Consider the following 12,724-nt stretch of genomic DNA (forward strand, 5'->3'; position numbering starts at 1 on the left):
GTTTCTGCCTTTTTTTTTTTTTTTAGAGATTTTACTTATTTATTTGACAGAGAGAGAGGAAGCGAGAGAGGGAACACAAGCAGGGGGAGTGGGAGAGGAAGAAGCAGGCTTCCTGCTGAGCAGGGAGCCCGATGCAGGGCTCGATCCCAGGACCCTGGGATCATGACCTGAGCCAAAGGCAGACGCTTAACGACTGCCACCCAGGTGCCCCATCTGCTTTTTGTTTATTAGTCTGCCATTTGCTTTTTTGGAATGTCCGTTGGTGCCTCCTTTCGCACTCCCTAACAGAATCGTTTGTGGAGTTCCTTGATGGGGTAAAGATTCCCCATCCTGTGTCCCAGGAAGGGCTGACTCTTCACTTGCCCTGATTCCTCTCCTCGACACCTCACACTTTCCTCCTCTACCCTTGCTGGGCAAGACGTGTTTCACAGGAGTTTGAAGTTTCAGAAGTGCCCTCCTGCCACATGAAGATGTGGAGGCGACAGCCGTCACCGTCTTCGAGCTGAGCCCCATTCTGTCTCACTCCCCCAGAGGCCCCTCGTACTCTTCTGAAAAGGGTGAACGTGGCTTGAGGGAAGAGAGGAGTTTGAAGACTCTTTCCTCAGTGAGGTGATTCTGCGCACGGTAGGGTTACAGCCTGTGCGGTTAGCGTCTCTTGTCCAGAGGTCCCAGCCGGGATGTCTAGGCCAGCCCTGCAGGCTTAGGGTGGTTCGGCCGGCCACACATGCCTGCGCCTGGCACTGAGGGCTCAGCCTGCCCTGCTCGAACCCCAGAAAGTGAGGTGGGAAAGGCACGTTCTCAAAGCCCCCGGAGGAAGCAGTTCTGTGTCAGGATCTGTCCCCGTGTCCAGAGCGATTTCCAGTCTGCACCGGCGTGTTCCCCTCTCCTGCTCACTCCAGCAAGGATGATGGACCTCTCGGAACTGACAGTGATATTACGATGGCTTCCCTTGTATCCGCTCGTTTCTTTGTTTACTTAACTTTACGAAGTCTGGTCCTTTCAGTCTTACCATGAACCACTGACCTGCATTTCTTGCCTCTGGTTGCCACACACCAGTGTGTCTCAACACGTCTTTTGAGAACTGTTGAGTTAGAGGACCAGATGAGCCGAGACATTCCTGGCCTGGCTGGGAATGGACCAACCCACCTGGGGCTCCTCTCTGGCTGGGCACGGGTATTATGAGTAAGCATCTGCCCGTGCTCACCTTCAGACCCCACCTGCTCTTCGTCCATGACACCTGTCACATTGTTTCCGAGAGTGGCACCCTCCACTTAGCCCTCGAACAGTCCTAGTGGTTCTGTGGTGTGTGCTCCAGCACCCTCCTCCCCAGACGTAAATAGTGGTGGGGTGGCTCCCACGGTGCTCCCCGAGAAGGTTTTGGGGAGAGGATGCGGGCCTGCAAACAGCTTTATGGCTATTCTCTCCTAAGGCCACAGAGCTCTCCCATCCAAGGAGTCACGTGTCAGAGGGGAAGAGCCCTCGCTGAGCCCTGCTGAGGCAGTCGGGCCCTCTTTGCTTCTCCCCACGTCTCTGCCCCCAGAAGTCTAATCGATCTCTCTCCAAATCCAAGTTCTGACTATTCTCCCAGGCCTCTCTTTCCATCCAGAATCTGTGCAGCCCATACTTTCTCTCTTGGAGGCTTCTTTCAGGTCATTAGCTGTTTTTTAGCCTTCTTTCTGGTCTTTCTTCACTCTCTTCCTCTCCACCCCCACCCTGGACAGTGTCAAGTTTGTCAAGTTCCTGTTCCCTTCCTGGCATGGTCCAGCCAAAGCAGATTCATCTCCGGTTTTGCATCATTTGGCATTCCCTGGCCAGCAGAGCACATTTTGTAGAAATGGGGGACTCCTGGCTTTCAGGTCCAGGGGCACCAGCCTGCCCAGAAAAGTATCTGAGGCCACATGGCCTCACAAAGTCCATGGCTGTTTGAGGAATCAGGCTCCGCTGTTGCTCTCCTATGTCTCATTTCCCCAAGTTCTCTGCCACCTCCGCTCTTCTTTCCAGGGACCTCTCTCTGAGCTCTGTGGGCCCAGGACAGCCCTAGGCTCCTTGGATACTCCTAGAAGTCTCTTGGATGAGGCAGCTGAGGGCGCGGTGACAACCAGATCATGCATTTCATCTCTCTATGAATGAATGGGGATAGAGCATCAAACTAGAGAGACATGGCTTTTGCCTTCATGGAATTTACATGCTAGTGGGGGCAAGGAGAATAGACCAGTATCTACGTAAAGATAGAAGATAATTTATTGTCATGGCACATTCCTTGATGGAAACGAAATAGGATGATGTAACCAGTCAGCTGGGATGCGAGGGAGGTACTCTGAGTGGCAAGGAAGGGTTCCCTGAAGGGGAGACATTGAGCAAAGGCCTGAAGGGGCTCTCCACATAAAGAGCTGGGGGAAGAGTGCTCCGGGCAGGAGAGGCGGTTTGTGCAAAGGCCCTACGGGCTGCACAGAGTGTGGTGTAGTGAAGGAACTGAAACGAGGCCAGTGTGGCTGGGGCAGAATGAGCATGAGGGAGAGTGATGGGAAATGAGGTCAGAGAGGTGACTGAGCAGGGAAAGCTCCTCATGCAGAGCTCTGTAGTCACAATGGGCGGTTTCAGACTTTATGCTCAAAGTAATAGGAAACCGTGGAAGATTTTTAGGCAGAGAAGTGAAATCTGATTTATGGTTTGTGAAGACCCCTCTGGTTACCTGCTGGAGGGCAAGAATGTCTTGCTCCTGTCTGGCAAAGCTTCCTTCTTCCCCAATTTTTGGGGAGGTGAGGGAGGCCTCCTGATTCAGGAGTCTCTGCAGGGACCCAGCGTCTGTCTCTTATCCCTCTATTCTCTCTGTCCAGGCTTCGCTGTCCTCCCACACCGGCCCACTTTCCAGACTAGTAGGAGCAGAAGGGAGGAGACCACTTGCTGTTGTCTCTTGCCCAGCATCCTTTGCATCATTTTGCATAGATATTCATGATGTTCTGGATTCAAGTGAATGACACAAACTCACCAGAAACGGTGGGAAGGGAGAGTGCTGCTTTTCTCCCTGAGTCTTGTCTTGCCTTCATTCCTGCCCGCCCTGGCCTCACAGCAGAGACCACAGCCTCTGAGTATTACTGAGGAATCTCCATTCTGGAGCAAACATCAAGCGGCATCAGTTCCCAGGAGCCTCAGACCCCTGCTGAGACCTCCTTACCTCTAGGGGTTGCTGGGCATGGGGCAGGGGAAGGGGGTGCTTCCTATTCCGCTCCTCTCCTGGTGTTAAGTCTGGTTAAGCAGGAACAGGAGGGAGAGTTTCTGGCCTGGGAGGAACCAAGTGGGGCAAAGCTGAGTTCTCCCTGCTTTCCACCAGCTGGCCTCACTTCCTTCCCCCGTTCCAAATGCCTGTCTGATACTCCGTGGGAAGCCCGGCTGACCTGCCCCCTTAGTCTCTCTGAAGAGCAAAGGTTTTCCGGGGGTGGATGTTTGGGGAGAGAGGGTATGGGATGGGATGGATTAAGTACTTTGAAAACGCACATTTCATTACTTTTATGTTTGAAGGACAAAATCGAAAACAGTTGTTTCATGATACAGACTAGTGAAAGTCAGCTTTGGGGTTATTTTTACTAAAGGTTGAGAGGTATTGAGGAGATGGGTGGGCCTCTCAAGCCCAACTCAAAGGAGGGAGCCATCTCCAGGATTTATGCAGGCCAAGGTCCAGGCTCCTGTCCACAGTGCCATCCCAGCCCAACACTCCCTCATTACCACCACCAGCCACAGCATGTGTGGAGACGTGTGGGCAGTTAACACTCCGGTGTTAAAGTCATGTTCATATTCACATCTTGGCTCCCATCCTGTTGCTAGCTCTGTGTTCTTTGGCGAGCTACCTAACCCGCAGTTAAGCCACTAGAGCCCTAGTTTCGGGCGAAGAGCACGGACTCTGGACCCAGCCACGTGCTTGTTGTGGGTGTAACCTTGGGCAGGGTTACCTTACCCAGGCCTCAGTTTCTTGTAGAACGGGGATAATGATACAGGTTGACCATGCAGGCTTGCCGTGAGGATTGAAAGGACTGTGTGTATGTGTGCACGCATGTGTGTAAACACATGCACGTATGTATGTGTATGTCTGGTACCTAGCAAACACGTGTAAGTGTTGGCTGCTGTTATTATCATTATTTTACTTTGTTTAGGATAGGGCTAAATGGTATGTGAGGAACACGTTGAATTTTAAAACACTCGTAAGTAAATCCTACCGCGGGCAGTCTGTGGCCAGCATACATGTTGTGATAGGGCTCTTTGATAACTAAGGTGAATGCTAGCCTGGTCCCCGGAGTTCTGTCCTCTGCTCTGTATCTCACAGGCTCCTCCTGACTTCCTCTGATCTAATTTGTTGTTTCCTCTCTTCACTGGGATTTCTATCATGTGCCTCATGGCAAAGCAGCTCCTTAGATCTCTGTTGAATTGTCCGCCAGACCCTCTCATCCTTTCTGCTTCTCCACCTGAGTGAGAATTACCCTCGTACAGATTCCAGAGTCCTGTAACCCATCTCCCCTCCAGGAGGGGAAGGTGCCTGTTACATCCCAGATCCGTGGTCCTCAAAGTGTGGTCTCTGGGCCGGCAGCATCAGCTGTTAGAAATGCACATGCTTGACCACCTACTCCAGACCTGCTGAATCCGAGGCTCTAGGGATGGGGCCCAGTGATCTGCATTTTAACCAGTCCATCAGGAGGCTTTGGTGCACGCCAAGGTTTGAGCGCTGCCGTCACATAGGAAGAGTGGATCCAGTGGCTGTTTGGGGGTTGCTCAAGTTCACAGTCCTGTTCTGGAGAGCTGGTGCTCACATGCAACTGTAGAGCTCAGTTGTGAAGACAGGGACCAGAGGCAGAAGGGGGGGCCAGCTGACCACTCTGAGTGTCTTCTGGCTTGGTTCCCTCCCAAACCTCCCAAAGGCAGAGCTCAGGGTTGTCAGCCAGGCAGTTGGGAAGACAGCCTGGATTCCCACAAGGACTGTGTCTTGATCAGCTGCATGGTTTGGGGGAGTCACGTAACCTCTCTGGGTTTCACTGTGGGTTGTAGCCCTCTGGGAACAGAGCAGGATGGCTTAGGGAATAAATGAGGTAACTTAGGTGAAATCACCTTGCAAAACTGCAGATACTTCTTTATTGTCCGTTGTCGCCAGACAACTAAACTCTCCACAAGAGCGATTCTTAGCTGTTTTCCAGGGGCTGCACATGGGACTGATTATGCTGACATGCGAAACAGACCCCCAATCATTCCAGTTGTGACTTTTCCCACCCCTCTCCTGCTCTTTCAAGAGAACGTCAACAGCATCTGAGTCAGAAGTTCCAGTGAGCAGAAGAGACACGTCCCTGCCTTGTGGCCATGACCTGTTCTGCTCCACCCCTCCGCCCCCACTCTAGCCCAGTTCAGCATGGTGTGGACTCTCCATTGCTGTCTCTCCACCCCTGCTCTCTGTGATCTTTCCCTTCCCCAGTTCTGTCTGTCCCCTGGAAGTGAAGCACTTGCCTTGTCCCCAGCAGTGTGGCATTGTCCTGATTCCTTCTGTTCCATGCCACCAACTCCTTTCCCAGATCACGTGCAGCCCCCTGGGGACCTTGCCTTATTCTGATTGTTTATTGGGCAAGAAACTGGCAGCCTCCGAAAGGAAGCCTTCAGGCCCCTTAATGAAGAAGCGGGACTGGTGCGTCCTCCGCCTCATCTGGCTCTGCTCCACAGTCCGCTTTCACCAAGATGGGCCGTGTCATCGTCAGAGAGGCAGTGGTCCGCTGTGTCTTCCTTCCTCAGAGCTCCCTGCCTTGGCAACTCCATCTACAGGAGGCCCCTCTCCTCCTCACCACAGCGCTCAGTTTTGTTGCCTTCCCTGTACTTTACCAAAACCAGAAATTGTTTATTTACCTTTTGTTTATCGCCAGTTCCTGGTGACTGGGAGGTGCTGCTCAGGTCACAGGCTTGGTTTTACATTGTTCTAGTAAAAACTTCTTGTCGTGCGTAATAATTAGGCGGACTTTCAGGTGAAACAAATGATGATTTTTTAAAATTTGCTACCTCTCACCGCTGCTTGGCCTAGAAACAGGGAGGAGGAAGCCACACTTAACTTATCAAAACAATATTGTTAACTGTCTCAGGTCTTTTATTAGTTTGGTTCCAAGTAATCATCTAACGTACTATCCTGTTTCTGGGGAGCCCAGATTCTAGGCCCTCAACCCCAGTGCCTTCCGGAAGATGCACTTCATGAGAGCTGGTAGCTCCTCTGTCTTGTTCACCATTGAATTTTCCACAGCTTGAGCAAGGCCTGACATGAAGCAGCTACCCCATGAATGCGGTTGAATGAAGGAACGAATGACAGACAAATAAGGGTGCGGGCACGTGTCTGTATCACTGGACAAGCCTGCCTGAAGCCTGCAGTAAGAGCCTTTTGGGAGAGTTAGGGTAGTGGGTTAGAACGTTGGAAATATTTAGAGCAGGAAGTACTCTGTGATGTTTCCTGTTCCCCGGGGACGCAGGTAGATGCACCCACAAATTCAGCTCTCCTCCCAGGATCCTGGCAGCTCGCCCTGCAGTGTTCCCTGCACCGCACCCAGCTGCTGTTGGACACACTTCTCACAGAGAAGCAGGGGCTCTCGGATCCATTTGTTGTCGACCTAGGACCACAGTGCTGCCCAGTTGTAGGGGCAAGATGCGGGCAAACAGAGCAGCTCCTCTCCCGCAGGGAAAGCCCCGTTTCCGTGTCAGATTCCAAAGCAGCAGCCACGTGCCACGGGGGAAGCCAGAACCAGTGAAGGCACAGACCCCTGGCCACAGCCTGACTGTCTTGGGTAGTGGTGGTTGCCACTGCAGGAGGCCGTGCTTGGAGCAGGGTGGGGCTCTGTTCTTCCCAGGCTGTCACACATGGCCAGGACAGTGGCAGAGGTACTCATGGCATAGACAAAATACAGAAGAAGAGAACAGTCAGCCTTCTTGGTGCAGACAGTAGACTGCCCTCTCTCTAGTTTAAGCAGAAAGGAATTTTCTTTCTTTCTTTCTTTTTTTTTAAGATTTTATTTATTTATTAGAGAGAGAGAGAACATGAACGGGGCGGGGGGGGGGCAGAGGGAGAAGCAGACTCCCCGCTGAGCAGAGAGCCAGACATGGGGCTCGATCTCAAGACCCTGAGATCATAAGCAGATGCTTAACCAACTGAGCTACCCAGGCGCCCCAGGAACTTTCTTTTGGAAGGATATGTGGTAGCTCTTGGAATCTCCCGGGCAGCCAGAGAGTCTTTCCAGCCTCAGCTGTGCTATTTCTGTTCTCTGTTCCCTCAAAGCCCTTGTGAGTGCCTCACCCAGCGAACCTGGACTCCCTCAGAACCGCTGTCCCTGAGTCCCACACACTGGATACTGACTTTTGAGGAAGCTGGTGGAAGAGAAGGAGCTCTGGCCCCAGAGGACCAACACAGATTCTGGTTGAGGTGTGGCTGCTGACTGGCTGTGTATCTTTGAGGAAGGCATTTAGCCTCTCTGGGCTCTCTTAGAGTCCTTGCTTCTGAAGAGGGCATAAGAAACCAACCTCATAGGATTGTTTTATGACTCAAGTGTGATGATATGTGTGGAAACACTGTTACAACTCCAGAACTTTTTCTGATAGAAGTTATTATCATTAACTAGGCATCTGATTTATGAGAGCAGGGAAGGCAGTCACCCGCATGCCCGGAGCATGCCATTTCCAGCCCAGGGGCGGTGACTTTAACCCTTGCATGTCAGAATGCAAATGAACTGGTGAAATTATTATACAGGTTGCTTGAACCTGTTCTTTTATTTTTTAAATATAAAAGATAGAATTCGGAGGCATCGATTCTTTCTTAGGAGTGACAAATTATTTACCAACTGTTTGTACTAATTTCTTGATTCTAGGTGACAGAAAGTTGTCCCAGCTGATTAAGCAAAGAAGGGAACTTACTTGTTATGTAATTAAAGAGTCTCGCAGTTAAAGGGTAAAGTGGCTTCAGGAGTGGTCAGATCAGGTGCTTAAATGAAGCTGTCAGTCCTCTGTCTCTATGTCTCAGTTCTGTTTTCCTACATCAACTTCCTTCTCAGGCAGACCCTCTCTAAGTGGTGGCAAAGATGGCTCCCACAAGCTCCAGGATTACATTTTACCAGCCTAACCACTCCATGGAAAGAGTATGCTTCTTTCCAAATCATTCTAGAAGAGTCTAGAAATGGTGACTCTGGATGGACTGATTTGGGCATGGATCCAAGTCTGGATAACATGTCCTCCCCTGCAGCTGGCTTGGGGCTAGCCTTTTGCCCCTCACCCCATGCCATGTGGACCGACAGCGGTGGAGGAGTGGCTGACTAATGGAGAATTGGGATGTTGTTACTAGATGGAGGAGGTATGGATGCTGGCAGGCAAAACCCCAGGTCACCACCCAGGAAATGGGGCCAGCACAGAGGTGAGGACTGTTATATCCTAGGCCAGTTGAATACGGGCATTTCGCTAATCTGAAGAGGAAGACCAGTTCTGCTTGGCATCTCCCACCCCAACATGTCTAATCCCTCCACCACTTTACCTTTTGAGTCTCCATTCAGTTTTCTTGATCTTTTACCATTCTGGCTTCACCTCTGCACTGGGAATGAACTCCTCACCTTGTTCCCCAGCTATGACTCTCTGGTCATTTGGGCCCATCCTACCTTTTCTTTTCTGGGTCAGATTCAGGGTGCCTTCTCCGAGGATTTGCTCAGTATTTTAGGTAACTAATCTCAGCCTGTTCCCAAGCAGACTGCTCTTGGAAATCAGCCCAAGACGGACTTTTACCAACATGTGGGATAAGGTGCACAGGCAGGTACTTGTGCGTTGTCGGGGTCCCCAACGAGCTAAGAACATTTGAACTTGAACTTGCTGTGGGTCTGGAAGAGGAAGGTCAAGAGTTGAATTGTCAGGCCACTCTGCCTTCTCTGTTTTCCCCAAAACTCTGTTCACACAAATCTAATTGACCTCCTCTCCATCTCAAGCTGTGATTATTCTTTCAGATTTTTTTCCACTTTCATAACCTAGGAATCCCGTTTTATGTCTGTCCCCGATTAGTCCAGATGGACTTGCCTGTGGCCAGTTTTGTCATGTACTCCCATCCTTGCCCCTGGCCACGCTCCCTGCCTCGTCATTTTTCCAGAGTGAGGATCCAGTTGAATGGGTTCTTCTTCAGCCCTGCCTCACAAGACCTCTCTAGAACCCCTGGACACATGAGGAGCCGAGAAGAAAGTGGGGCCTCACACTGCCCATCACATCTGCAGGCAGCACTTCTGATCCCGTCTCTCTGCCTCTGCACCCCCTCTGCTTTCTTCTTCCCTCTTCTCTGCTTTAACCATGTAGATCCAAAGTGGCCCCAGTTGGCTTGGAAGCCGTTTGACACAGACACATGAACACATGGCAGATAATGCTTTGCCTCTCCGCAGGAATGGTGTCTGGTCTTGGCCCCTGTTACATGGCCCAGAGCCAACAGAGGATGTTCTCATCCTCAGGAACCCAGCATCTTATTCTCCTTTCTCTCCATTATCAGTCTGCACTCTCCTCTGGGCCCAAGGTTTTCTAGCCTCCAGCCACCGTTTCTCCTCGGCCCGCGTGTACTTTCTGTATAAACTACACCGTGGGGGCAGAAACCCCTCTTGGCTGCATTTCATTGTATTGTTTTACCTTTATACTTTTGTTGAATGTTCATGACAATCTGGATTTGGTTAAGAAAGTGAAGAATGGGGAGATGGGCCGCTCCTGTACCCCTATAGTCCTGGAGAGGCTGTCTGCCTCACGGCACCCCAACATGGTCCATGCATATGTCCACCGTGTTACTTTGCGGGTCTCCAGCCTCATTCGAACCCCTTTTCCTATTGGCAGGTAGTGCGTGCCTGGCCTGTTCCCTCCCATTTGTCACCTTGTGTCTGCTGCAGGGCTGGACGCAGGAGTCCTGTATTGTGAGCCATTTTTCAGGAAGAGCTGAATTTATGCTGTCACTTTTGGAGAGTAGCTTGGTGGCTTACGGGAAATGCACAATTCATGCCACCCTGTGGTTCCCTCCTTCGAGGAACCTTCCCACACTTGTGCAAAGAGACATGCGCAGGATGTCCAAAGCAGTGTTGTTAATGCCAGTGAAACATAAGAGATGATCTAAATAGTTATAACTAGTAGAATGGAAAGAAGAAGACAGCTTTTAATAGGATGGCATATTGCTCAGCAGGCAAAAGGAATGAGAGCTGTAAGCTTCAGTGATGAATGTCAAAAGCGTGGATATCAGAGACATGATTTGGATGGAAAACAGTGAGTTCCACGATGACTGGTACTGTGTGATATTTATGGGTATTTAAAAAAAGCAAGAGAATACAAAACCGTGTTTGTGGTCTCAGGTACAAAGTACATTTCATGGACCAGAAAGATAAACTTAAATTCCAAAATAATGCTGCTTCTGGCAAAGAAGAGAGGAAATTCAGTGAGGGAGAAACATAATGGGAACATCAACTTAAAAAATCTGAAGACATATTGAGACACGTGGCTGGCTCAGTCAGTGGAGCGTGTGACTCTTGATCTTGGGGTTGTGGGTTCGAGCCCCACATTGGGTGTAGAGATCGCTTAAAAATAAAATTTAAAAACATCTGGAAGAAATATGACTGTTAACAAGCATTCCCTCTGCATGATGGGTATATGCCTATTTGCTAGGTTTTAATTCTCCGTACGTAAACTTCTGACTCAGATTTTTAAAAATATTGGAGACAGACTGGCTGCCACTGTGAGCAGTTAAGAAATAATATATCTTGTGGTTGCAAGTGACTGAAAACCCAGTTCCAACTGACTTAAGCTAAAGAGGGCGAATTTTCTGGCTCCGGGGTGTGTCAGCTTTGCGATTTCAGAGGCGTGGACCTGGTGTCCTACCATTCTGCCTGCCTTCAAGTTGACTTCAACATCTCTCCTCAAACTGGCCCCCCAAACTTTAAACTCCAGACTTTAAACTCACATCCAGAGTCAGTTCACCAGAAGAGGAGTTCTTTCTCCTAAATGGTTAAAAGAGAAGGACTGGGCTGGCTTTGCTTGGCCTGGGTTGAGTCACGTGCCCAGGGGTGAACCATCACTTCGGTCAGAGAGGAGCTGTGCTGATGGCTCTGGTCCTGGGTCACACCTCTGCCCCACGGCAGGAAGCGAGGAGTGATGTCAGCTCCGCCAGACATCGCAGTTGAGGCGGAGGGGGTGGGGTGCTGTCCTCAGTGAATGGGGGCTGTCAAGAAGGCCAGAGCAACAAATGCCCACCTCAGATCGCTGGGTCAGTTTCAAAAAGGCACTGCGGAGCACGTTGTGAGGAAACTGTGGTCTTTAAGTCCACCGAGCAGTTTGCTTTTCCCCCACCTGCCTCTCATCACTCTGCACCCTGCCCTGGTAGTGGGGCTTCCTCATGGGAGTGATATTGTAAATGCCAGAGCAAGGCTCTCAGTAGACTTCTCATAAGCCATCAGCTCCCCCCCCCCAACTTGGGCTGGGGGCCTAGCTTCTGCCAAGTGAGCTGGTCGCATCTCAGGTGTTTCGTAAGCAAGACGGAGTAGATGGATTGAAAGTGCATGTTTGATAGAATTTTCTCTCTGGCCAAATAATACTTAGCTAATGTAACATAAATTACAGACAATAAGCAATTTATTGTTGTTATTGTCTAAAAGTCATGTCTTCAAGGATTTGTGAAGTGCTCACTGGGGTACGGTTTCTTGAGCCCAGCCTAAAGAGAATGCTCTCACCTAAGTTTACATAAACCAGGGAACCTGACTTCATATCAGAGTCCCTTTCCAGTGGAAGCTTGCCCTTGCCACCATGAGCTTGAAAACCAGAGAGGGCTGTCTCCTTAACACCGTGTTCCAGGAACCATGTATTTCCTAGGAGGTCCCAACAGGAGTTGTGTTGAACTAGAATATATGAACTAGATGAGATCGAGTACTCTAGTGGCAAAATTGGGGCTTTTACTGGGGCTTCGTGAAGCCCCCCCGCCTTCCAAAATAAAGCACACTAAGCATGCTCATAAATTTGTCCCAACTAGCTTTCTTTGCTTTTTGCGGACAAGAATCAAATGCATAGTTTTTTTCAGGATGCCATAGGGCAAATGTAAGTGGCATTGAGATTTCTGGTTCATACAACTTCCAAGATCCCAAGTCCTACCTGTATTTTGGGACATACAGCATACCACCACGTGGATGTAGATGAAGGAATCCTCCTCCATGAAACCAGAAGAAAAGCTCCAGTTCAGAGAATCTTTGGAACAAGGTTGTTGACTCACATCAAGTGAGGAACCCATGGTTCTATGCAGAGCAACTCTATTTTATCTATTGAGACTGGTTTGTTACTCTTTATCTTATGACACGGTAGTTCTGGTTTTTACATCTCCCATTTCAAACATCAAAAAGCTTCGCATTTGACGAGGCGGACTTTAAACTCACATCTCTGAAAGTTTAAGTGGCATTAAACTTTATGAAATTTTGAGTCATTAAATGCTGATACACCAGAAAGCATAATATTTTAGGTACATGCAGTCTGTTCATCTCAGGACCCCTTTATACTCTTAAAAATTACTGAGGACTCCAAAGAGCTTTTTAAATTTTTATGTCATAGCTATTGACACATACCATATTAGAAATTAAAAGAAAAAAGTTAAGTATGTATTTATTTAAAAGTAATCAGAAAACCATTACATGTTGACATAAAGAACATATTGTCAGAAAATAACTATATTTTCAAAGATCCTAGGGAG

General features: G+C 49.5%; 1 protein-coding gene across 5 annotated transcripts in view; it reads right to left on the bottom strand.

The window, feature by feature from the left end:
• The window catches only part of LOC100468593 (free fatty acid receptor 2), a 42,913-nt gene that overhangs the window by 5,530 nt on the left and 24,659 nt on the right, over positions 1-12,724 (bottom strand). Inside the window, exons 2-3 of one of the 5 annotated variants that reach the window (XR_004618980.1) lie at positions 5,875-6,042; positions 108-2,120 (exon numbers count right to left, since the gene is read on the bottom strand). The gene's annotated coding sequence lies outside the window, so the exon portion shown is untranslated. Of the gene's footprint in view, positions 1-107; positions 2,121-4,700; positions 6,043-12,135; positions 12,418-12,724 lie in introns of those variants that run through there. The other 4 variants (XR_004618983.1, XR_004618981.1, XR_004618982.1 and 1 more) reach the window with 4 other exon arrangements.

This window comes from Ailuropoda melanoleuca, chromosome 12 (assembly GCF_002007445.2).
Source record: "Ailuropoda melanoleuca isolate Jingjing chromosome 12, ASM200744v2, whole genome shotgun sequence".
Taxonomy (NCBI): Eukaryota; Metazoa; Chordata; class Mammalia; order Carnivora; family Ursidae; genus Ailuropoda; species Ailuropoda melanoleuca.